The sequence below is a fragment of the Lissotriton helveticus genome, chromosome 2_1 (genome assembly GCF_964261635.1).
Source record: "Lissotriton helveticus chromosome 2_1, aLisHel1.1, whole genome shotgun sequence".
NCBI lineage: Eukaryota > Metazoa > Chordata > Amphibia > Caudata > Salamandridae > Lissotriton > Lissotriton helveticus.
In genome coordinates, this window is record NC_136059.1 from 1,191,732,641 (window position 1) to 1,191,758,497 (window position 25,857).

At 46.4% G+C, this 25,857-nt stretch overlaps 1 protein-coding gene across 1 annotated transcript in view; it reads left to right on the forward strand.

The window, feature by feature from the left end:
• Nucleotides 1-25,857, forward strand: part of UBE2D3 (ubiquitin conjugating enzyme E2 D3) — a 184,859-nt gene that overhangs the window by 155,983 nt on the left and 3,019 nt on the right. The window lies entirely within an intron of this gene.

Sequence of the window (25,857 nt, forward strand, 5' to 3'; positions counted from 1 at the left end):
TGTTCCTGGGCCACGGTGGCTGGGTCAGGTTTAGGGCGGCGACGCCTCCGCACTTTTTGCCATCCATTGAAGGGACGTTGTGAGGGCCCATCCTGCGATTGTGGTGGCGAGGCTTCCTCCGGCTGGTCATTGCCCTCTAAATCAAGTCCCATGAGAACACATGCATCACGGAGGGAATGCAGCACCCCTTTCCATTTGAAGATTAGTCGAAAAGGGTGACCCCAGGAGTAGGGCACCCCATTGTCCCTCAGAAAGGTCGTTACCACCCGGAAGGACTTCCTCTTCTGGAAGGTGATGGCCGAGAGGTCCTGGAAGAGGGCCACAGGGTTACCCTGGAAATGGAGCGGTTGGTTCTGACGGGCTTACCCGGGAAGTCCGGAAGGAAGGCAAGTATGTCTGGCGGGGGGGGGGGGGGCAGGTGCACCTCTCAGTAGGCCAACCCTGTGGGCACGATCAATGCGGATGACAAAGTCCGTCGGTTCACCCAGCACCTCCCGAAAGAGCTCCTGGAGGTAGCAAGTGACACTATTGCCTTATGCGTTTAAAGGCACTCCCCGGACCCGTATGTTGTTTCTCCAGGAGCTGTTCTCGAGGTCCTCTGCGTGCGCCTGGAGGTCCACCTGTTGCTCCTGGAGGCGGATGGCCTCCTGTTGCAGTAGTGCTATGTCCTCGCTACTGGCCAGGCCCGCCTCTTCCACCGAGGCCACCCGCTCGCCCAGGCCGTCGATATCCCTATGCAGCTCGCGTTGTTCCCCCGCCAGATCCTGTTTTAGAGTCTGGAAATCGTCCCTCAGCGGGTTGAACAGGGATTCCACAAAGGCCTTCGTAATGGGAGCCCCGCTATCGTCTTGGCCCGAGGTGTTGGTCACTGCCGCTGGGGAGGGCGGGTTCTGACTTTTGTCCCCCTTGGCGGTGTTCTTGACCAGCAGGTCAGTGATGGTGCGGCCTCCCCTGCGGTTTGTGTTGGCCATGATGCCTCTGTAGTAAGGGCGCCGCAAAGGAGGGCGGTGCGATGCCTGCAGGGTAGGGCAGTGTATCAGGCGTAGGTGCCCAGTCCCGCCCGGCCAAGGCGGCGACTGCTCCGATGCTGGGCCTCTCCGGTACCTCTGTGTCCCACCTCCCTCGGCTAGTGCACTCCTGAACCGCAGATGTGGCAAACTGCCGGGACCCATCCTGACGTGGGTGCCCTGGCTCCCGCGGAGAGCACCTCCGCCACCCGATTGCATCGGCAATGAGAGCCTAAAGGCCTTCCAGCCGGGCACCTCCGTGCCTCCCGTGCCCCTCCTCACCTGCTGGTCTTGAGGGTCAGTGTTGGGTCTCCACACAGATGATCGAGTGCTCCCCGCTTGGTAGATGCCGGCCCTCTGCTTCCACCACCGGTCAGGCCTGGCTATGCCTCAAACCAGGGCCTCAAGCTGTACCGAGGCCGGGGGACCCCCCAACAGGTCGGTGTGCTACCAGGGCCGGCGCCCACAGGACCAGGCGACCACTTGCCGTAGAATGTGCTGTTCTGGGCCGCTGCCAGAGTGGTGGCCGCTGCTAGTCCCCACCACGTGGTGTAGGCCCGACGCCGGGTCCTCGATTTTGCTGCCGCACTCCGGCCGTCACTGGGCCTGACCGTCCTCCTCGCGGATCGGCCCGTCGCGGAGGCTGCCCAGCAATGTCCAGCGGGTCGGCGTGCTACCAGGGCCAGCACACCTTGGTTCGGAAGGATACGTGCTGCAGAGTGATCCAGTAAGGCCCCTGCCTGAGTGGGGGCCACCGCCAGCCACACCATGCGGTGTAGGCCCGAAGCCGGGGCCTCATGTGCACTGCCACTCGCCAGGTATCCCCAGGTCCGGCCGCCCACTCCGCGGGTCAGCCCAGTGCGGGATCCGGCTTCACATGCGCCTTCCCAGAAGCTGCGCCAAGCCGCAGGGACGCGCGGCTGCCATTAATGCCCTCTCCCGGGAAGGGCGGTCGCGTCAAGTCAGGCTCGAGCTAGGCGGCGGCACAGCGACCAGGAGTCTCCTGGGCAAACACCACTGAGGAGCAACTGTCGGTGAGACAAAGCTCCTGTACTTCAGGGGGATTTATAGGCTTTTAAGGGGGCTAAATGGGGCTTCAGGCCGGGGAGCCGAACAAAACACATCTTAGCAGGTCGCCATCTTGGCCACGCCCTTAGCTTTTGCAGTTTAAGGCTGTTCTAGATTCTAATTTGTCTCACCCACCTTACTAGTAGAGGATGCTGTTTGGGCCATCTAAATGTTAATAAAATAAGCATTGAAAAAGCCTATAGGTATTACCTCTGAGACAAGAGCTATTGGCGTTGTCAATGTTTAGCTATGTTCACAGCACGGCTGCCATGCAGAATGCCTTGAAGGCATCAGTAAAGCAAATAGGCCTCATCTGTGAAAGCCAGCTTTCAATTTTTTAGCCTTGTTCAGCAGTGTGGCTGCCGGCCAGCATGCATTGGCTGCTTCATAGCTCTTTTTTCCCTTTATACTGTAGGGGCGGAAATCACTCTGGTAAGAATAATGGAAGGTCGGGAGAGATGCACATGAGTCCGCCTACAAATACATACTCTTGTAGAGTGCTTCAGCAAAAAAAGTAGCTACAAAAGAGCAAGTAGTGTAAGCACACAAGTACTTGAGCCATGCTCTAAGGGAGAACCAACTACAAGAAGAGGAAGCAAAGCATCACACACTGACTAAAGAGAAACAAGCCAAATGAGTTAAGATTGCCAACAATAGTAATAGTTCTATCCATCCAGCTAAAAGGGAAAGAGGATACAATCCCGCATTGCAAGACCGTAGATTAAAAGGCATTGGGTTGGAGCCTCAGATGCATCCCTTGGCGCACATATGGTCGCACCCCCTGTTGAGATTTGTCCTGAGTCATAGGTTGAAGTGTACAAAAAATAATAATCGGTAAAGCACTAGTGCTAATAACCTTGGAATAAAGATAAATCTTATAATGAAAACAATGGTTCATAGCCAACCTGAGCAATAGAAGAGATACACACCCCTACCCAAATGGAACCAAGAACGGGCTGCTTTCAGCCACTGCTACATGGGCTTTGTAAAATAATTTGAGCTCAGGTTAAAAAAAAAAAAAAAACATCTGAAACTAAATTGTGTTTAAACTGGACAAGGTGCATTCCCTAGCATCAAGCTTTTTCAGTAAATTGTGGCTGTTTTGTCCCATCTGTTTGCAGCACTTATGACCATCTTTACTGTATAGTAGTGTTCAGCTAGTCTCCACTCCCAATATCCAGTGGTTTTTAATCGCACAGCAGTCGTAATTGGCGATCTTGTGAAGCAAATGCCCTGGCCTGTATTTTCATATTTACATTTGTTATTCACCTTTTTGTTTATGTATGTTTCACTACCTTTTAATACTTTTGGTAATTTCAGTGTGAAGGATTAGTTGCCTTTCTTTTCTTATAAAAGGCTTGAGAGGAGCGAATTTCTTGAGGAGCCTTCCTTTCCATGCGGTTTATAGCATGACCAATTGCGAAGATTTTAATATATTTGTCCTTGTTCTTCTAGAACTTCCAAGATACCAACATTTTTGTTTATGTAATAGCAATGTCTTGGAAGGCTGTGACGCTGCCAGGGGTGGCGTGAGTTGCAGTGCTGAAATATATTAAAGCTGAGGCTATCTCGCTCCGACGGGAGGATGTCTGGGGGACTCTGAAAGAGACCCATATTGTCCGTTTGGGAGGACCTTATGACTGCACTTCGTGGTCCCACAAAATAGCCCCGTCCCCTCAGACTTATTGACCTATGCCACACAAGCCTATTATTCTTTCCCACCCAGCCCTGGCCGACCCCCATAAAACATATCAGTGTGCCCCACCCCCGCGGCAATGTTGGACCGTATTGCTATTGCACCTGAAGTAGGGGTTGTTATTTTGTGTTTTGATTAGATTGGATGCACCACTTCCAATACTTGGGTTGGACTGGGTGGCAAACTATGCATCCGAAAATATGATCATTTACCCTACCAGCTGTGCATGGCTTGGCATATAGTTTAAGCAGTTGTGTTACTAGAATACGCATTTCTTACTGTTGATGTAAATGGAGTATCGCCTCTGGGGCTCAGTCATGCTGCTCGAACTACTATTGCAACCTACTCGGCACCAGATACTATGATTGCTGTATTACCATACCAAAACTTCAGTAATGATTGTTTAAAAAAAACGCAGGAGTGCCCTTCTTTAAGTTGTGTAACAATAAAAGCCGCTGTGTGAACATTGACATACTTGAATCTTGCTTGGTGCCCTTTCCCATTTCAAGATCGGATCTTAGACAGAATGTTTTGAAGATTAGTAAACTAGCTTCGGACCAGTTTGAGAAAATCTAGACAAACTATTTCTGGCAGTTATAAACTCGTCCTTAACATGATTATCTCTGATTGCATGTTTCACTTTAGAGAATATCCCAGTTTGCGTTTGTCTTTTGAAGACAAAGGAAACCGAGTTGACTATTAAGTGCTTATGTGCTTTTTAATTGTCCCGGGCCGGCCTAAGTGAAGATAGAGCCCAGAGAAACTTAGTTATAATTTTGGGAATTCAACTGAAAAAGCTTTTAATCTTGATGACTGAAAACAAGAAGCTTTTCAGTGGCTGTGAAAATGCCTAAGCAAAGAAACTGCCACTCCCTGGGTGCACAGAAGAGAAGTAAGTTTGTGGCTGAACACCCTCTTTGCCAAATAGGGTTATCCTCTGATGTAAACTGGTTTTATTATAGGTTAACCATCTGGTAGCAAGACAAAGTCCAATTTGTCCTAAAAAAGTAATTTGTGTGTGAGAGCTACCTTACAGGTGTTTCACATTGGAACAAAAAATGAGTAAAAGGATGTTTGTGTAATGTTGAAAAATGATACAAGGATAAAGTATTAAAATGTGTAACACAATCTACTTTAACCCCAAAAGCAGGTAATGGGTAATTAAATGTGCTAACTTGCACCCAGTATTGAATCTGTGAACAAAAACACCCTCCCAGTGGTCTGCAAGCCTTATGAATGACTTACTTAGGTGGTTAAACGCTACTTAACAGTGGAAATGTGCGCATTGTTCTTTTCACATTGTATTGTCGTAGTTTTTGTCAGAACGAATCACCATCTAGGCACAGTGGTGCTTGCTTGGCATAGCAAGCATACAGGGTTAGCTTCATAGTTCGTGTCAAGACCCAGTAGGGATAAGAAGCCATCGAGTCCAGATTCCGTTTTCTGCTTTCAGATGTCAACACCTTGTTTATAAATAGACTGCCAAGTTTTCTTTGCTTAAAGGTTTTTCTTATGGTTGGACCTGCTGCTAAATATTATTAACTGGGAAGTGAGTGTCCTCTATAATGGAAGAAGGGCCCGTACCAGAGCCATACGGTTGACAAAGCTTTGCCCAATCATCTGCGTTGGCATGCCACACCAGCAAATACTGCAGAAGTACGTAGATAAAACTACTATGAACATGACACTGTCTAGGGTACATGAATTGTTGATAAGCAATTTGACTAAGTAGACCGTCTAGCCAGTCAATCCCTCCTAAGAGTGAAGCATTGTAGCTTTGATAAATCCTTCTGCACATTAAAAACAAAGATCTTCCTAGATCAAACTACATCCACATAATCATAAGCAAACCAATCCTCACTGCTGTGGGTATGATGCCCTAACTAATTTGGTGATGCTACCACGCATACTGTCTTGCTTTGCCAGAATCAACTCCCTCTTGACATGAAAAATGAATCTAATCTGCTTTCATTTAGAGAACTATATAGAATGTGGCTTTTTGTTATACCTTTTGGATGGTTATCTTGGCACCAAGAGACCTTTTTGTATGTGCTGTACAAATAACTTCTGACATGGGTAGTTCCTAAAGGTAATCGATTTACCAACTTGTCATCTGTCCTGGTGTCTGATTCATCTGATTAATGTTTTGATTCCTTGAGTACTCCAATGAAGTGTTAGCCTAAGTTCTTCAGTCTTTCTTGAAACCCCCAGCACCATTGTCTGTCAATCTTGTGTAAGCTGTTCAGGTACTCCTCCCATCATCCTCTCTGGTCTCTTCGGAAAGTCCATTGACTTCTTGGATGACCCAGTGATCTAACCCTCCCCAATTGATTGACCCACACCCAAACCTAAAACCTGTGCCCCTCAATCCCCACACTGATAATGATGTTACTCCAAACCAATTAGCAGCATACATGGGTTAATAGCAACCCAGTGATAGGCTTTTATTGAAGACTGAAAAGGTAAGGATGATGACTCCCTTTCAAGAGATGAAGTATATCCACTTACAAGTATTCAGCTATCCATGGTATCTGTTGCACAAAACTCTGAACTATTTTGAGAAGCGGTAGCTGTCTCACCATCAAGTGGCATGGTTGCAGGTAGGAATGACCCCAAGGGCTATAACTAATTGCACTACTATATGTTTATCCTTCAATAGTAAGCTGATGTATCTGACAAGCTTTGTCTTGCAAATAGACACTTCTAATAGACACTACTAATAGAGACTTCTAGTTGCAGATTCCTCACTTTTCGAATACTACCCCAGGTATCAGACTGTGTCTGGCAACTTTTGAGTAGTATCTCTGTGCGCCTCGCAAATCTGCGCGCTGATGTAATTTCCTTTGTTAGCACCACCAGACGCGGATCCACAGCTACCTCTTATATCCAAGACCTATTTGCCTCAATTATGCAATGTGTAAGGTAAATGTCACTCCCTGAAATGGGTTTTAAACACTGTTGCAACCACATGTCTGACGGAATCTCTTCACGGTTGCCTTGTCTTTAAGGCCTGCAGTAAATTTGCATTGATTAGTCCAAAAGCCATTAGGGACCACAGAGCTGAGAGGTACTCCTTGTGGGAGACTGCCAGCGGGTTTGCCCTCTGTGCCAATTGAACGTTCATTTATAACCGCAGGACCTCTACCAGCGCATTTGCCAACTCCATCTCTAGCTCCGTTGCTCACTCAAGTTCCTGTAATGTTTGCGCTACTCCAGACTGGTACTGGAGGAAGACACGCATCCTATTGTGCTCTCCAATTCAGATTTGGCAGTGCTCCTAATACGATGTAGGATGCACTCCGTGTCTATCGAACTGCAGCTTTTCCTTGCTCCAGCTGAGGCGCTTAACATCCAGATTCCGTAGTGCAGGTCTCATGTATTACATTCTTTGTAGGGGATGTATGTGTGCAAATCTCCCATTAAAAAAAATAAAATAAAAAATAAATCGTAATGGGGCCTCCAAGAAGCCAGTGGCCGGGATACCTCCGAAGTATACAAAAAAGTGAAGGGTAGAATGCTTTAATTATTCTCAGCAACTGGAAATCACTTGGGCCGCATCCTAGTCCATTGTTCTTTTGCACACCACAGCACTTTAGTTTGGACCCAGCCATATGCAAATCAGGCTTGACCCTGCTCCAGTGTGACCAGCCCAACCCGAACTTTCAGCTTGGGTTGTCCCTGAAAGGGAACACAAGCAACCCAGAACTAATATTGGGGCTAATCAGCTGGGTGTAGTTTTCATTCTAGTGGCAGGGTGCACTGGACCTATGTTTGGGCCTAGCCTCCACACCTCCCCCCACCACCACACCGAGTGGAACACTGAAGTATACAAAAAGAATGGATAAAATTCTCGTCCCCAGTTCCTGAAGCTGAAGGAAGTACCTTCATGATTTTGTGGAGGGCAGCTGAAGTTCTCTACCTCTAGCTTTCTACCTAGGAGGTTAAAACCAATGTACTAACCGAAGTTCTCCAGCCAAGGCAAACCAATCCAGAGCTCCTGCTGCCTTTTGATGAAGCCTTTACCGACGCACTCTTGGGGGCCTAGGTCAAACCCTGTTCTGGTTCCCCTGTGAATTGCCAAATGGCAGTGCGCCAGCGCCCTACCCTTGCAACCCTCCTTTTTTCACTCTACATCCATGACAGTTTAGTGGTGCAAGCCTTCACCAGTCTCACAAACCAGAATGCGTCCAAAATACTCCCTGGATAGGGAATCTAAAAGTTGAGACCTATGGAAACTGGGTATTTTCTTCCGTACATTTAGCTCAACGGGCTGTCCATACCAGTTGTCTTTTGGGTTGACATTCTCACTCTGAATCTGTTGCTCAAGTCCTTTTTAGGTGTCCTTGAAGACCTGCATCCTGTACTTATGCAGACCACACCACATGACTGTGATGCTGTTAAGTTTACAATCCATGGAGGCCTGGATGCCATCAATTTCTTTGGATGTTCCATGCCTGGCATTCTTCACCATGCCTGGCATTCATCACAATGCCTGGATGAGATGGACTGTTTTTTTGTTCGATGCCCAGTTGTGCCTTATGGATATGCTAATTGAGACACTCCTTTTTGGCGATGAAGCAGATTCCACTCTGTATTGCTTCAAAGAAAGTAGCGCCACAGTGCTCTCCTTGCGCTGGTCTGCTCTGCCACGCCAACTACCTCAGCCCTTTCAATTCTTCTAGGGCTCCTGCAGGGGTGCCCCATACAGGCACCTACATCGGCCTCGGCAGAGTTCCCAGCCTTTTTGTGGCCAAGGATTTTGCGCGCACACACTCTTCAGCCAGGGAATGTGTGCCAGTCAGCGAATTAATTTTCCTGTTGGTGAACCACCTGGCAGGCTCATCACCCGGCAGACTTGTCTGTCACGGCTTAGTGGATCACAAGTGGCAATTACACCCGGAGGTTTTGTAAGGTCTTCTCCAGAAATGGGAATTGGCTTTGGGATAAGAATGCACAATCTCAGCAGGTGTTTTTATCTATTTTTTAACCTACGGTGGGACTCTGGACTATGCTTTCCTGCTAATACCTCTTACACCTAGCGTTCTGAAGATCAAGAGCAATAGTTCCCAAGTAATTAGAGTGGGCACAGACCGTTTGGTATCCAAAGAACCTGGACATGAGCATCTGTCCTGCGATCAGGCTGCCCCTCCAGGAGAATCTGCTGTGGTTGCAACTAGGCAAGATATTACACCCGATCTACGGCAGTCTCCACTTTCATGCTTGGAGATTGAGCGGTGACAGCTGAACATCTTTTGCTCGTTCTTAGAAGGTGGTTGATGTCTCAACTCAAAAGATCTTTATCCTGATATTCAGTAATCCATAAAAGATACATTTCATGTAAAAAGTTATCACAAACATTTTAAATCCTCGCTAAAAAAAGATACAGTACTACTTATCTAAGCATATAAGACAGTGTATACAATATATACAACATCCTGTAAAAGAACATTAAAAAATGTATGCTCTGGGCCACATCACTAGTAAAAAAAATGGCATGATTTCATTTCTTAAAATCCGTTAAGGCAATTGATAATTTTCCAATACCTAATGCATACTTTAGAAAACATTTTTGTTTAAAAAAAAAAAATGTTGTCCATGCAGCTTTCTTGGGGTCATGCTACCAGTTGGTGCAAAATGCCCAATCGCATTTGTAATTTAAAATCTCTGCTGGGTGTTATTTGCCATAGTTGGATACATGAGTAATCCCAGATGTTCCTGACATGACAAGTACCTAACTATGGAGGGTTCGACTTTCTCTCATTTCTCTTTTTCTGTAGTTATTAAACATTTTTATCTCCTCCTTAATAAAATGCAAAATACTTGCCTGGATTTCTTACTGATGTCCCTTAAGTGATTTAATTAACAACCGATGTATAAATTGTAGCCAAGGGATCTTGTAATAGTGTTTGAGATTTAGACAGGTTCAACATTTTTAAAATAAGTTATTTCTGACTGTCTTTCTCCAAATATTGTGCCAGCAGATAATAGAGATCAGTTAAGTCTTTGATATACGGCATGTCCAACTCGTTTGTAATAAAAGATGAAACCGTGCAGGGTACTGCCAAGACCATACATAAAAACTGATTTTCCTCTGATTGGAACGGTAGGTTCTTGGCCATACCCCAAACAGCCACCCCATAAATAGCAGAGGGTATGAATTTACTCCTATATAATATGAACAATTCCTGAAATGGCATATTACCTATTCTGCTATGGCTATGTTGGTTTCAAATTTAGTATAGTGGATGACTCCTCCTCGGAAGGGCATCTCGATGGCTTTTTTTTTTTTTTTAAAAGACCTTTATTATATCTAAATGCAAGAACACCGCTTTAGGCCTACAACCCGCAGGGCTGACCGTGAAGTAGTCTAAGGTATATATAGCTTAGTATTTTGACACAGCCGTATAGCCGACAACCAAAGGTGAGTGTTTGATTGGTTCAGATGCTCCGTCCATCACCACCCCCTTTTGAACCAAAGGTCCGGCAGCGTTTCAATTTAAAAAAAAAAAGAATGATACATACTGACATGTAACAGTCTCATTTTCATATTGTCATTAGAAACAATCATATAGTTTAACACCCCCAACTACCCCAGAGATCAGATCAGGTCAGCTGTCAACATTCGTAGAACCTAAGGGCATAAGGATGTGAAGACATTGATTTCGGTATACTCTTGGTTAAGGCAGCGGTCGCAGCGTTCCACTTTCAAAATGCCGGTTATAAAAAAAGGAAGGGCCTCCCATGTAGAGGAAGGCGGATCTAGGTGAAGCTCAAGTACAGGTCCACATTATGCAGCCACCTGGCAACCAGGATGGGCGGAGCGCTACAATCATAGCAAGGCAGTGGGCAATATTCATGCAACAGTGGCAGGGAAACATTGGCCATGCGGGGCATCTCGATGCTTGATAGCCAGATAGCGGTTCTGTGCCATTTAAAAGAGCCAGGTCTTCAGATGTTTTTTGAACCTTAAACTCTGTGCAGTCCCTAATATAAAAGGGGAGCTGGTTCCAATGGAAAGGGGCGAGGTATGAAAAGGAGCGACCACTGGATTTTAAAGTTTGAATACGTTGTGGTTAAAGCAGAAGCTGATTGGTGGATCTAAGGTTTCTTTGAGGGCAATAGGAAATTAGTCCGGGGAGCCCTTCCTGTCCTTGCTTTAAAGGTAAAACGGAGTACTTTAAAAATTGCTCTTTTCTTTATAGGCAGCCAGTTGAGGGACCGAAGGAGGAGTCGAAAACATGGACGTCCGGGGAAACGTGCGCCTTGTTAGAGAGAAACCTTATGGACATGGAATATTCGGAAAGAATGTGACGCGAATAGTCTATTCGATATTTCTATGAAGAGCCCATATAAGAGACCAAATTTGTGAAGGGTACTGCTGCAACTAAACAAGCTTGGCCTACACATTTGAGGGTTTGGGACGGGCCCCCTACATACAGATCACGAAGGAATTGAGGATATACCTAGAGATTGGAGTGTGGCAGCCTCATTGTAGTGCCTCAAAACCCGCAGATAAAGGAATCTAAAAATATATTGAGCCATCATCTCTATCTTCCACATTGTACAAGGAAAAACCAGGGTGTAGAGAACAAGTGTTGACATATCTGGCGGGTCCTGATGAAGGGGACTCCTATTGTTGCCGTTTGCCACCGGAACGCGCTGACCAAGTCTTTGTAAAATCCTACTGTTTGTAGTGGCCCTGTACTGGGCAATAGACGAAGCAACGAAACGTGTTAACTTGCACAGATAGATTGAGGTGTGAATGTGTATGAGGTATGAGTGAGTGGATTGATTGTGTTAGATCTCTACCTGGTAATGAATGGATTATAGTATGAATAATGAACTTTATATTATGGATTATTGATGATAACTTGTGTATTTTTTGAATGAAACTTTTAAGCTGAAAATAACGATGCGAAAAGTAATAATGAAAAAATTATTTAAAGAAAATGAGAAAGTAAAAAGTATTTGATATTTTCTTCCCCTCTTCTCCCTGACCTGAAAGAAATTTCATTAGAGGGGGTCCCATAATTTTTACCTGGGACCTAAGTACGGGGACAGACTGAGTGCCTGGCGGCTGTTTATTTACCAGCTGGACCGCCATGTTCAGTACTACCTGTAGTTTAGATGTAAGATTGCTAGAAAATCTGGCCTCAATAGTCCTGGTTATTTTCATGTTTGCGTTTCTAATGTGAGGAACCCATGTACCTGAAAGTGTGATGAGTATACCAAGATAAGAAAAGGTCTGCACTTCGACCAATCTATAGTCCTTCACAAAATGTGTTCTATTTCTAGGGTTTCCCTTTCCACACACCATGGTAAAAGTTGTGGACAGATTCAGCTCTTTTCGCTCCATGTATGCTGCAACTCCTTCGATCAGGAGTTGCAGGCCATTTCCAGTTCTCGAGATCCGGACTGAATCATCTGCATTTTAGAGCACAGGTGTCGGACGTAAACCCATCCTAGGAACTTGTGTTTCTAATTGTTGTAGTGTCTTGTCCACCTCATTAATGTATAGTGAAAATGAAAGGGGTGCGAGAACGCATCCTTGTCTAATGCTTTTTGTGACCTTGAAGCGAGAGGTACATTCTCCTCCCGTTCCATATCTTATTCGTGTTAGCTTTGCATATATCTGAGATAAGTGTGAAATAAATATATTGACCGGGCGCCCTGCTTCGTTAGTGTCTTCCATACTGTAGGAAGGTGGATACCTGACTATGGTTACCCCAGATTTTTTGCCTTGTGTTTAGCTGGTTTTCGACTTAGTTGGCCTGGGACCCTGCTATTCAGGGCCCCCGGCTATCTGCTCCCTCTTTAAAATGGACTCCATGTACCCTAGGTGCATAACTAAATTGGGTTGGGTCACCTGATCAGCCCCTGTACAGTGTACTATAGGTACCCAGGGCATAGATGCATCCAAGGCCACCAGGGGCTGCAGCATATCTTTTGCCACCCCTGACTGGTCACTTAAATTGACACAACTGGCTGATCACTCAGCTGGGGCAGGGTGGTGTACTCACCCCTTGCTTAGATATAGTATACCTATGTCTAAACCTATATCTGGACACATATGCACCTATAAGTCACTCCTATGGCAGACCTTAACAATCCTGGAGGCAGAGTGCTTGGTTTTATGTGAGATGGTGCTCTAGCATGAGCTGAGCCTCTCTGTCTTGTTCGGAACCATTTCCTTACTGCTGTTCCAGGATATTGCCATACCATATACTCTTAAGTGCATTATAATCCTCGCGGTTATTACTAACTTTGGTTTGGCTTTATCAAAACATGTTGTGTAAGGTGTCATACACTTTGGAATACTACCCCCTCACCAGTTCTGGCGACGGGGGTAGCATTCCACCCTTCTAGAGGGAGAAGACCTGTTACTTTACTTAAACGCGGTTAAATCTAACCAGAGCCACAGCATCACAAAATGGATGCTGCTGCCCAGACACAAGTCTGGCCTCCTGCTGCTCACCGAAACCTGGCAGGGGTGGCTTGGACAAAGTTTCCTGTCACAGGGAGGTGTTACGCCACCCCAGACAGGAGATAGTGGATTGGAGCAGGGAGGGTTGAAAGAAACTAGACACTGCCTGGGGTACACAAGGTGTCCCATGCAAAATCCAGTCAAACCAGTTCTGGGGCACTCCAGCCCCAGCTCTGGCGCGAAACTGGACAAAGGGAAAGGGGTGTAACCACCCCCTTCTTGGGTCCCACCCATAGGACGGACCTAGCAGGTAATCCAGCCCCTTGATTTGGAATAAAGGTAGGAGCTGTGATAGTGCACATCAGATTATCCTGACAAACTTATGAAACGAAACTCTGGACCCTTCGACATCCCACTCGACGTGGAAGACTGAAGAATCTCCCTTGTGGTCAAGGAGTGACCACCATGTGCAAACAGGCACCATCCAGCGCCCAATGGTTTGCTTTGTTACAGTTCCCGCCGGAACTCGAGCGACAGATCGACAAGACCAGCTCCCCTCGACTTCTTTCAGTTCAAAAATTTTTATTGAAAGAAATGCATGGTAAAGGTACAAAAAATGAACAGGTACTGTAAGGAAGAGAAGGAGGGTAGAAGGGGAGGGGAAATACACGATGATGGATTAATAAAAGGATAGAGGAGCAATATAATGGAAAATAATGAATTCATGGTATAAATACGAATCCTGGAAAATCAGGAATACAAAATACAATAAATATGCAATATAATAAAATGCAAGTATAACTATGCAGTGAATTGAATTAACTAACAAAAAGAAATGTGAAGGGTATCAAGGGGGTTTAGGGACTAACTCCCCTCGACTTCTAACAGCCCGATCCACAGTCCCAGCGAATCTGAGGCCCGTGGAGGCGACGTGAAGCGTGGAGTCGGCCATCTTGGAAAAACTACGAAGTGCTGACCGTGCAGCTCCCGAGGCTCCCTCGAAGCTGTGCATTGGGGTTTGAGAAGCCCCAGTCCAGAGCAGCGTTTGCACCGAAGATCTCCCCTCCACACTCACCGAGTTCTGCGTGGGGCCCTTTTGCATTTTCGTGCTCGACGCGTTGGTCTGGTCACTTGCCCGTTGGCTAGTGGCCCCAATACCGAAGATCCTTTGAATTTACACTGCTGGGCTGTTTGCTTCAGACTGGCCCTCGCTCCCCTGAAAAGGAGCAATCTATCTGACCTTGCTGGTCCGAACAAGAAGCGATCTTCCAATCCTGCGTGGGTTGCACTTGCCAAGGCTTGTTAACTCCGATCCGGAAGCAGACAGCGAGAGCCTTCGTGGAACAGCTCGTGATCCACTCCTGGACATCCTCGATGCCCCAGAGTCCACGTGGCAGCGGATACGAGCTTCCCGTCAAGCACCTGATTGCGCCCGACATTGCCTGGTTCCTTCCTGATCACTGGCTAGTGACCCAGATTCTGTCCCCTCTGCTTTCAGGTACTCTACATCTTCGATCCACCCTTGGATCCAACCGGACTCTTCTCTACTGGCCACCTGCAGCATCTTCATCTCCAGGCTCCATAGATCTACACGACGAAACCCGACACACTTTGGCACCTATGCATCCGCTTCCTGTGGGTGAGGTAACGATCTAACACCGGTGCTCCTGTAGTGGTTTACACCTCTAGTGTCCTAGTTTAAAGTGGGGTAATTCTATTCCAGTCGGAAGACTCCTAAAACTGTAACTCGATAACTTTTACGCACCATTGACTTTGCATTGGTGCAGGCGTGTGCTTTTAGCGCTGTACCCGATTCCCGCGGGCTACTCCCGTCCGAACTGCTGTTAGTCCAGTGTAGTCCCAGCGATTCCCAAGGCCCCAGGCCTTACCACAGTTCGAAAGGTGATACTTATACCACTTTTTTGATATATGGTTTGAGTGGCCACCGGCCTCATCCATAATTGTGCAACTTTCATATGTTAAACTGTGCTTTTGTTTTAAACGCTTGTGCTTCTATACTCCATAAAGAGTACAGGGGATTATTCTAGTAATAAATACATATATTTTTATAAAATATAACTTGTGTGGTGTCCTTTCATTTGATATTACAGGATTGCATATGATAAAACAGCTGGCTTCACATGCCCTCTTGAGTTAACCCTGAAGGCTGCTTAGTCCATGCTACCATTAGGATAGCTTGTCTTTTAAGGTTGACTTACAACCACCACCATAAGGGATTGTTTGGACTGGTACAAGGTGCCCCCAGAATTGGAGACATCATACATCAGGCCAACTTTTCACACATACCATTGGATGGTTTACTAAATCAAAGGCCAACTCGGATCAGCAAAGCATAAGTGGATATGGCCCTGCTTAACGTCAGTATATTTACTAATCAATTTTTTTTTAAATAATTGCACTGTTCAATAGTACCAATATCCCTTCTGAAGCCATATTTTGTATAGGTTAGTATACGATTTTCCTGTGCACATACCTCTTATCTATCTAAAAATGATTCTGCCCATAATTGTGGCAGACGATTCAAGGAGAGGTATTGGCCAATAGCAGTTATTTGATGTCATCTTGACAGCCAGGCGTCCTGTGGCAAAAACTGTATGCGCTTGTAGTTGGGACAACTTTGTGGTTTGGTGCGGCACACGGCAGATAGGAACTCCCTCCACGAGCCCCCACCCCAGGCCAAGTTATTGGATATTTTGTTTGTTATATCCTTTGCCCGGCAAGGATTTGTTTTGAGCATGTTTAAAGGGTACTTTTTCTCCTTTTAATGGTTGCCAGATCAGCCCACATGATTTAAATAACCAGTTGTGATGCGTTTCTTAAAAGTAATCAAGCATTTGTTTCCTCCTCCCTTCATTGTCTCAGTGGGATCCTAACCTGGTCTTCACATACTTGATGTGTTCTCCCTTTGAGCCACTACACAGCTGTCACTTGTGGCTGCTTAACCTCGAGGCAGTGTTCCTAGCTATCATCCCATCAGCACAGCGGGTGAGCAAGCTCCACCGTACACCTTCTTTGCCAGGCTAATTAATTCTGTGGACTAGGGCATTGTTCCTTTCAAAAGTAGTGACACCATTCCACGTCGATCAATCACAATATTGGTGTTCTATGCTTTGTCTCACTCCTCTTAGAAGGATGAGCGACTTCCATTGCCTAGACACCAAGAAGAGCATCGATCATACCAGAGAAAACAGAATGGACTATCAGCTGTTTGTGGGAATTGCTGGAATGAAAAAGAGCAAAGCCATGTAGAAACGGAGCATCTCTCGCTAGATCATCCTCTGTATTAAGACCTGCAACTTGTTGGTCCAGAACCACCCCCGGAGGGGTTAAATGCTCATTCCAGCAGAGCCAACGCTGCTATCACTGAGTTAGCATGCAAAGTTCCTGACTTGTACATTTGTCAGGCGAGTATGTGGGTGTCTCTCCACATGTTCACTAAGCACTACTGTTTGGACAGGCAGGGTTGCTTAGAGGGGATTTTTGCCCACTCAGTCTTGCAGTACTTATTATCTTGAGCCAATTCACTGACCCACCTCGGAATAGGTATTGCTTTTTTATCTAATTTCTAATTTAAAACATTTGTAAAGCGCGGCGTACACCTGTCGGTTTCTTGGCGCTGAAGGAGGGTATTAACTACTGAGACAAAAAGGGAACCGGTAGTAAAGCCGGGGAGTGGTAAAGGTTACGCATGGAAAGCCTGTTTAAAAAGAAACGTTTTGAGTTCCTTGCGAAAGGGTACATAATGGGTAAAGGCGCGAAGGTGGTCAGGGAGGGAGTTCCAAAAAGTGGGGGCTAAGGTGGAAAAATTGGACCCCCCCCACTTTTTACGCCTGAAGCGCGGAATTTGAAGAAGGGACTTGGTGGAGGATCGAAGATCTCTTGGGGGAGCGTAATCTTTTATAAGAGAAGAAATAAAGGCAGGGGCGGTGCCTTGCCGGGCCTGGAAAACCATACATGCGGTTTTGAACAGGGAACGTTCCTTGACAGGTAGCCAATGAAGCTCCCTGAGGAGGGGTGTGGAGTGGTGGAAGCGTGGAAGACCAAAGACCAGCCGGGCAGCTTGGTTTTGAACCAACTGTAGTCTCCTTAGGCTATATGCTGGTATGCCATTATAGATGGCGTTGGCATAGTCCAGCCGTGATATCACAAGCGCGGCCATGATCATTTTGAGTGCCTGGGGAGTGAAGAAACGGGAGACAGTGCGAATAGTGCGGAGGGTAAGGAAGCAGGAGGAAACTACAGAACTGATTTGAGAGTGAAGGGTGAGCTGATTATTCATTTTAACCCCCAGTGTTTTTACCGTGGTTGAAGGGGTGGGGGCGGGACCAAGGGTTTTGGGCCAGAAGAGGGAATTCCAGGGACTGGAAGAACCACCGGTAAGAACCAACTCGGTCTTATCCGGGTTCAGCTTGAGGTGGTTGTGGTTCATCCAGTCCCTGATGAATATCATGGTGTGCTGAAAGCTGGAGACAGAGTGAGGGGAAGAAGATAGATCAAAAATGAGCTGGAGGTCATCCGCGTAATTGTACACGGTGACCTCCAGCTGCTGAAGAGCGCTGATAAGAGGAAAGATGTAAAGATTAAATAGTAGGGGAGACAAGGAGGAACCCTGGGGGACACCACACGTGACGGGGAGTGGGGTGGTTGTGAAGTCTCTTAGCCGGACCGCCTGGGTGCGGTCCCTCAGGAAGGAGGAAAGCCATACCAGGGCGGATCCCTCGATTCCAGCCGCCTTGACACGGGACAATAAGATGGTATGGTCAACCGTGTCAAAGGCGGCGGAAAGATCGAGGAGAACCAGCGCCTGGTATTTGTTGTCATCCATACCCTTCCTGAGGTTGTCCATGACTGATACCACGACTGATTCTGTGGAATGCCTCGGTCGAAAGCCTGCCTGGCGGGAAGCCAGCCCCCCATTTGCCTCAACATGGGTGCTGAGAGTTGCGGTGACATGGCGCTCCAGCACCTTGCCCAAAAAGGGCAGCAGGGAAATGGGGCGGTAGTTGGCTGAGATGGATGGGTCAGCGCCAGGCTTCTTTAGGATAGGCACTATGGCGGCTGATTTGAGCGTAGGGGTCACTACTCCCTGCGCTAGGGAGCTATTAAGGAAGGCAATCGGGGGTTCAGGACAAGAGGAATAAATTTGTTGGAGAATTCGTGCCGGACAGGTATCTGCCGGAGACCCTGATTTCACTCTGGGGAGAATCTCCAAAAATGCCTCTTCAGTGAGGGGAGGGATAAAGGTAAGGAGGTTTAGAATGGTCGGAGGAGAAGGGTCAATAAAGGCAGACGAGGGGGGGGGGATGTTGGCCTTAATAGTGGTGATCTTGTCGAGGAAGTAAGTGTTTAGTTGGTTGCAGAGGGACTGAGATGGGGGGATCTGAGGTGAGGCTCTATCAGAATAAGCCAAGTCCTGCACTATACCGAAGATCTCCCTAGGTTTATTATCGGCAGATATTATTTTTGTTGAGAAGTGAGAGGATTTGGCGGCGAGGATTGCGGTCTTGTAGTCGGTGAGTGATGACAGGTAGAGAGTTTTTAGTAAAGGGCAGTAATTTTATTCAAAAGGCCAGAAATCCGATAGGTTAGAAGTCTATCAGAAGAACAAGTTACCTACCTTCTGTAATGCTCTTTCTTTTAGAGACTCTAAACACAGATTCCTCACCAACTCGCATCCTCCCCTTTTTTAGGGAATTCAATTCTGTTCATTAAAAAGATATCAAGTCTAGGAACCTGCACACTGGTCGGCCAATTTGCTGTTGGGTTTCCCTGTCTGAGGGTGCATGCAGCCTCATAACAGACTGGCATCTGTATTGGCTTCCCACATTTCCTGAGTGGAACGTGTCTTCAGACTGCATGCAGGTCTACTGCTCAAAAGTTTCAAGACCTAGTCTGATGCCTGGGGAATTATTCAAAAGGTGAGGAATCTGCGGTTAGCAGATACCAGAAAGCGTTACCAAAGGCAAGTAACTTGTTCAATGTTCTTTGGCTACCCTGGTTTAAAAAAAATAAAAAGGGTTGAAGCTTGTAGAGCAAGGTGTGGAAGAAGCTGTTTCAGTATTTGAGTCACTAGATGTAAAAGGCTCCTTGCTAATGCAAGGTTGAGTGCAGACATCTTTGCCTGCCTGCTTGAAGTCATTTGTGCAGTTGTGTGGGATCTGGTGATGCCAGAGTTCCCAGTGATTGGAGGGCAGCAGAGCGAACCTGTAGTGGATGGGTTTCATTACAGGATGGAGTGGTAAATACAGGAATTTGAGGGAAACTTTGTGTCGACTTGATGCCCATCTGGTTGTGTTGTCCGATGGCTACGCTCTTAATGAGCTACATTCTGCTGTATTTCTGTTCTGGCTATGCTTTGGTGACTCACTGCACTTGGCAGTAGGAGCAAAACTTAATTTCGGCCAAAAGGCTATACAAGTACAGAATTAAGACAAAATACACATACTTGGCAGCAATTGAAGGTCCGACAATCACAGTATCTAAATACCACAAGTTGCACATGTAAAATGGAGTAGCAAGGGCAGTTAACGTTCAGATAAAATGCCAAGTGATAGTGTACACAAGTTGTTAGCGATCTGGTTAAGTGCATAAAGCTAAGGCAAGTGGTTCGGCTGTGTTTCTATTGCTGCATGCTTAAGATGAAGTGTTTACAGAGTTCTGGTAATTTGAGGGTTAAACTAGAGTAGAATATCGGGTGGAGAAAGTCTGGAGCGTATAGACCAGGCCACAAACTCGTAACTGTTTGCTGAATGATATAATCCTTGAAGGATTGGAAATAAAGATCCTGCGGGCGAGCGAGAATCTATTGAGTACCAAGTTAAGGCACAAAGGGCAAAAAATGGTCTCTCCTTGGATTTGTACCCACATAATTTGCACTCCCTACAAACTGAAGAGCCTTGGGACCATTTACTAGTAAAGGCCCTTAACAGTAGAATGCCACAACGGAATTTGATCCTGTCGAGAAATCTCCAATTAAGAGTTGTTTATGAGACTAAATTTGCCAATATAGTAAACCCAATTTAGTTGATCCCAATAGCTTTTTGTTTTATTTAGAGTAGCCTTGGAGTTAAGATTGATACACTGGGGAGGTGTAGAAGGACTGTATGCCTAGTTTTTCAACCTTTCCTTGAAGTGGGTAAACCGTATTGCCTGATCTAAACTCTTGATTTCTAGGAGATCCCTTCTATACAGGTTCAGTTCACAGTTGGACCATAGTCTGAGCCAATAAAGGAGGGGGTCTTAAAGCTGCAATAAGTTAAAAAAACAAAACATTTATTTACCAGTTTCAGATTCAAAAGCAATATATTGTTCCATGACAGTTAATAGAATACAATACGTATTACATTGGTCATATGATGCATGGCATTCAGTATCACAGAAAGTAAGAGTCTGTTCAAGCAAAGTTACACTTGCATATTAGGTTAACTTGCTCACCACATTTTCAGTACATGTACCTGCGGTGCAAGCAAAACACAAAATGGGAAACAATCCTATTTTCCAAATAAAAAGAGCACAAACCGGTGTCCTTTGTATAGTTGGTCTTGGATCAATCAATACCTGCAGGCACCAGGCTGGCGTCAAGCGGTGTCAGGTTGAGATTGTGATGTTGCTGTGTATTGTTTAAGAGGGCCCCAAATGTCACGTGGGTGGGATGTGCTAGGCAGAGGAGGCGTACAAATCGTAATTAAGGTGACAATCTGCCAAACTGTTTAGCCAGTCTTTGCTCGTCGGTGCCGCCTTACTCCCCCATTTTAATGCTATTTCCCTTTTTGCTAGGAGCAGCACCAAGGTGGTGAATTTCCGGACTGACTTTGGGATATTGTTCACATACCCTAATAGGGCCACATCCGGTGTGGGGACAAAGGCTAGGCCTATCATTATCCAGAGTATGTGATATATTTCGGTTCAATAAGCACCGATTTTGCTGCAGGTCCAAGTGAGGTGTGCAAAATCGGCATGTGGGGATTTACATTTTAGGCAGCAGTGGGATCTGTCAGGGTCTAGTTTGTGGGTCCTCTCGGGTGTGATGTAAATTCTGCGCAGGAATTTGAAGTGGATGAGTTTGTGGCGGCTATTCAAGGAAACTGCTTTGATTTTCAGACAGCACGCAGCCCATTGGTCATCAGTAATTGGGTGACCTAGATCTGCCTCCATTGCGGCCCGCACGTTAACATCGCTGACTGGAATCATTTGCACACAGGATCTGTTTAGTTTGGAAAGCAGGTGGTTCCCAGTGTCGCTATCGAGAACTGTGGACAAGGGAGTGGTCGGGTTCGACAGGGAATCCAGGGATCTTGGCCCTTAAAGTGGCACGAAGTCGGGCAAGCACAAATTTGTCCATAAACGACACCTCGGTAAACTTTTCTCTGTTGCAGACAGAAAAAACGTGGCCATCAATGTAAAGATCCCCAATAGTGGTCCTGTTGAATCGGGTAAGGGTGCGCTGCACTATCTTCTCCCCAGGTATCCACGGTTGATTTCGGAGCGGTAGGCTCGGAGAGTACAGTGGAGGTGATCCCAATATCCGAACCAGTTTAAGCCAAGCCTGCTGGTAGTGGAGACCGTCTGAATATCGAGAGGGTCGCGAGGAAAGCTGCAATGTTTAATATTTTTATGAGCAGTATCTCGAATTATAGCTATAGAATGGGCAGATTGGGGCAATTTGAGCAAAGACCTGAGAAACTTGAGCTCCTTCATTCTTGGTGAGTTAAGAGTAATATTCCCCCATAGCTCAGTGCCATAGAGCGCAGCTGTTTGAGGTTTGGCTCTATAAACCTTCAATGCTGGGGAGATGGCCTGCAGTTGTGAAGTTTTGTGTGTTTTTAAAACACCAGCCGATTTGTGGGGGGATGATCAGGCTGCTTTTGAAGATCCTTACCCCAAAATAATCAAACGTTTGAACCAGCTGCAAGGGAGTGGTGTTGGTACTTAAGGCTTCAATAAGTGCTAAAAGACATACGTTTTGTCTTTTGGGTGTTTATTTCTAGACCTCTAGAAAGACCAAATTCTTTAGATTTAGTGAAGCAGTTTTGTAGACCAGATGAAGACCTAGAGAAGTGTCGTCTTCAAAGAGGAGCATGGGAATCTTGATTCCACTGAGCTACGGGAGAACGTCAACTTCACTTCTTAGTTGCTGTCCTTAACCACATTAGAAAGGAACTGGGGGGTTGATTGTGTGGAAGCATGGGAAAGATTTGATGTCACAAGGTGTGGTATAAAAGGCAGAGGTGGGCAGATGGATAGTGTGGTCAATGCAGTATTGGTGGTGGTGTCTAAAGTTGCATGTCAATATAACCAATCATCTCCACCGTCCTTTTATTGCATTGTGCATCTCCCGTTCCCGGCAAAAGTGACAGAGAAGATCGTCAACAAACCGCTAACCCGCTACCTCGAAGACAACAACATCCTGGACCCCTCCCAATCCGGTTTTCGCAGCAACCACAGCACTGAGACCGCCCTCATTGCCGCCACTGACAACATCAGGATCCTGATTGACAAAGGAGAAACAGCCGCCCTTATCCTCCTGGACCTATCAGCAACCTTTGACACAGTCTGCCACCGCACCCTATCAGCACGCCTTTGACACAGTCTGCCACCGCACCCTATCAGCACGCCTCCATGACGCCGGAATTTAAGAGAAGGCACTGGCTTGGACCACATCCTTCCTCTCCGGCAGAACCCAGAGCGTCCGCCTCCCACCCTTCCGCTCAAAATCCACCGAGATCATCTGCGGCGTCCCACAGGGATCCTCCCTCAGCCAGACGCTGCTCAATATCTACATGGCACCGCTCGCCCACGTCGCACGACAACATAACCTCAACATCATCTCCTACGCTGACAACACCCAGCTGATCATATCCCTCACCGAAGACCCCCACACCGCCAAAGCCAACCTCCACAGAAGAATGAAGGCCGTAGCCGACTGGATGAAGGACATCAGACTGAAGCTGAACTCCGACAAGACAGAGGTCCTCATTCTCTGACCCACTCCATCAGCCTGGGACGACTCTTGATGGCCCACGTCGCTAGGCACAGCCCCGGAACCCATAGACCACGCACGCAACCTGGGGGTCATCCTCGACTCCACCCTCTCCATGACCAGGCAAGTCAACGCAGGCTCCGCGTCCTGCTTCAACACCCTCTGCATGCTCCGCAGGATCTTCAAATGGATCCCTCCCGACACGAGAAAAACCATCTATACTCAGGAACAACAACCAAGCTTCTGAGACGACTTCCAACAAATCCAGAACGCCTCGGCACGACTGATCCTCGACGTCCCCCGATGCAGCCACATCACACCCCACCTGAGAGGCCTGCACTGGCTCCCCGTCAACAAAAGGATCATCTTCAAACTCCTCATCCACGCACGCAAAGCCCTACACAACACCGGACCCACATACCTCAACAACAGTCTCCGCTTCCACACCCCCACCCGAAACCTCCGCTCAGCCAACCTCGCCCTCGCCACAGTTCCTCGATTCCGGAAAACCACTGCCGGCGGCAGATCCTTCTCCTACCTCGCCGCCAAGACCTGGAACGCTCTCCCCACCAGCCTACGACAGACGCAGGACCTGCTGGCCTTCAGAAGACTCCTCAAGACCGGACACTTCGATCATTTGCACCCCCCCCCCCCCCAGCGCCTTGAGACCCTCATGGGTATGTAGCGCGCTTTATAAATGCAGTGATTGATTGACTCTCCTTGCGCTTTGCTTTCCCTGTCCCCATCACTACTTACAAAAGACTGCAGCGTTTGGTGAGCTGCAGGTAACCTGAGCTCTAATGGACAACTGTTCTTTGCCTAACCGTGACACTTTCTTTACTAACTCCCTACAGTAACAAGTGCTTAAAGCGGTGGTTAAGACCATTTGGCCAATAGGTTCATATGGAGGGATAGGCGGACTGCTACTAGTTTGAATCCAGTAAGAGCGAACAATTCTTAATAAGACTAAAGCAGTGAACTGAGTTGCTGCCATAACTGTGGAACTGGAGAATGGTGAATCAGACTATAACTTACCTCCTAGTGAGATGGTCTGGCTGGGATTCAAGCTTCTACTGTCCTTTAAAAGATGTGCACACCACACCTTACATACGTTTACTCCTCTCCGTATCAAGCACATTTTTTTTCAGACGCCTTCAAATGGCAACTTTCAGACAGTACTCTTTAAAAAGAACTCTTTGATCCACATTCACACAGTAATGCACCAGTGCCACATCATTGGAAAAACTGCCAAACCAGCAGCACTGTTGCACATCACACTACCATGCGCCCCAAGAACTCCTTAGTAGGGCAAATGTGATCACACAATTCTTTTATCAGCACAGTAATTGTGTGCCTTGGCATAGCTAACAAGTGACTAGCTGAGCAATGCCCCACCTGCCACCAAAAGCACAAGTTCTTCTGCACATCCAACCGTGAATGAAAACTCAAGGTTGAACACCATTTACTTTTATCCTGATCTATTCCCCTCCCAATATTTTCTCCTAGTCTCTCACTAACAAACAGCATAGCTTAGTCAGTTGATTACCTCCACAGTCCCGCTTGAAAGGGCACCCAGTTACATCTTCTGATGATATGCCATGAACATGGTGGTTGGCACTATACAAACACAAGCATAATGTGTGTTTGCAAATCACCAGGCATTCAGTTTCCAATACTTTTCTCATTATACTAGGGACTTAAATTAGTATCTCTTGGCAAAGGTGTCTGAGGGACTTAAGTATGGGTTCTGCTGTAGTGAAGCATTTGGAAGACCTTTGCAAAGGGGGGTATTCTAGAACATGTTCTTAACTTAATGTTTTTGTTAAATTCGCGACATTGTTTGTAGTTAATCATGGGGGGAGCACTAAGGATTGGAATCGGAGCGTGGGGGGGGGCTGATAGTGGGGGTGTTAACCTGTGATGGAGATGTGATATTGGGCAATAGCTTTTCTTGCTACTGACACTTGTTGTAGCACTTTGCAATACTTCTCCAACATTAGATGGTTGATAACCTCTATTAAGTTCTTGGGGAAAGAGCAGGTTGTAGAAGTATTTTTACGAGCTACTTGCTCATTTCTCTTCATATGAATTAAAGTATGAGTTTTCTGATAGTTATATTTAGAACGTTTGTCCTTTTTGCATGACGTGTATTCTTTTTTTCTTTCGTATCCATGTTCTGGTCTCTTGGAGTTAGGTAAATTAAACTGAACTCTTGCCCTAGATGTGGGGTGTACCTTTATGGAGACTTGGGTACAAAATGATAGCATGTATATGGCAGATGTCACTAGTACCTAGTAGCAAACCCCCCAATCATCCCCGGCCATACAGTCCTCCGGTGGGATGCTTTAGCATACAAGATACTTGCCTAAATATGAAGTATCCATCGGAAAAAACACTACTCTAGGGATGGAACTTGTGAGTTGGGGGATCTATTTTGTAGGGTAGGTTGATTATGAACTAAAGTTGTTGGCTAAGAAGATGCTTTGATATTGTTGACTTTAGAAGCTTTATTAAATAATGTGAAGATTGTGGTGGTGCAGAAGATCTTGTTTCATCAGTGGGTTGTCGTGGGTAGGTTTAACAGTGAAATCCCCTTTAAGAACGACTAGCATTAAATATTTTTCAATATTTGCAAATTAGTTCTTGCCAGGGGATTGTTAGT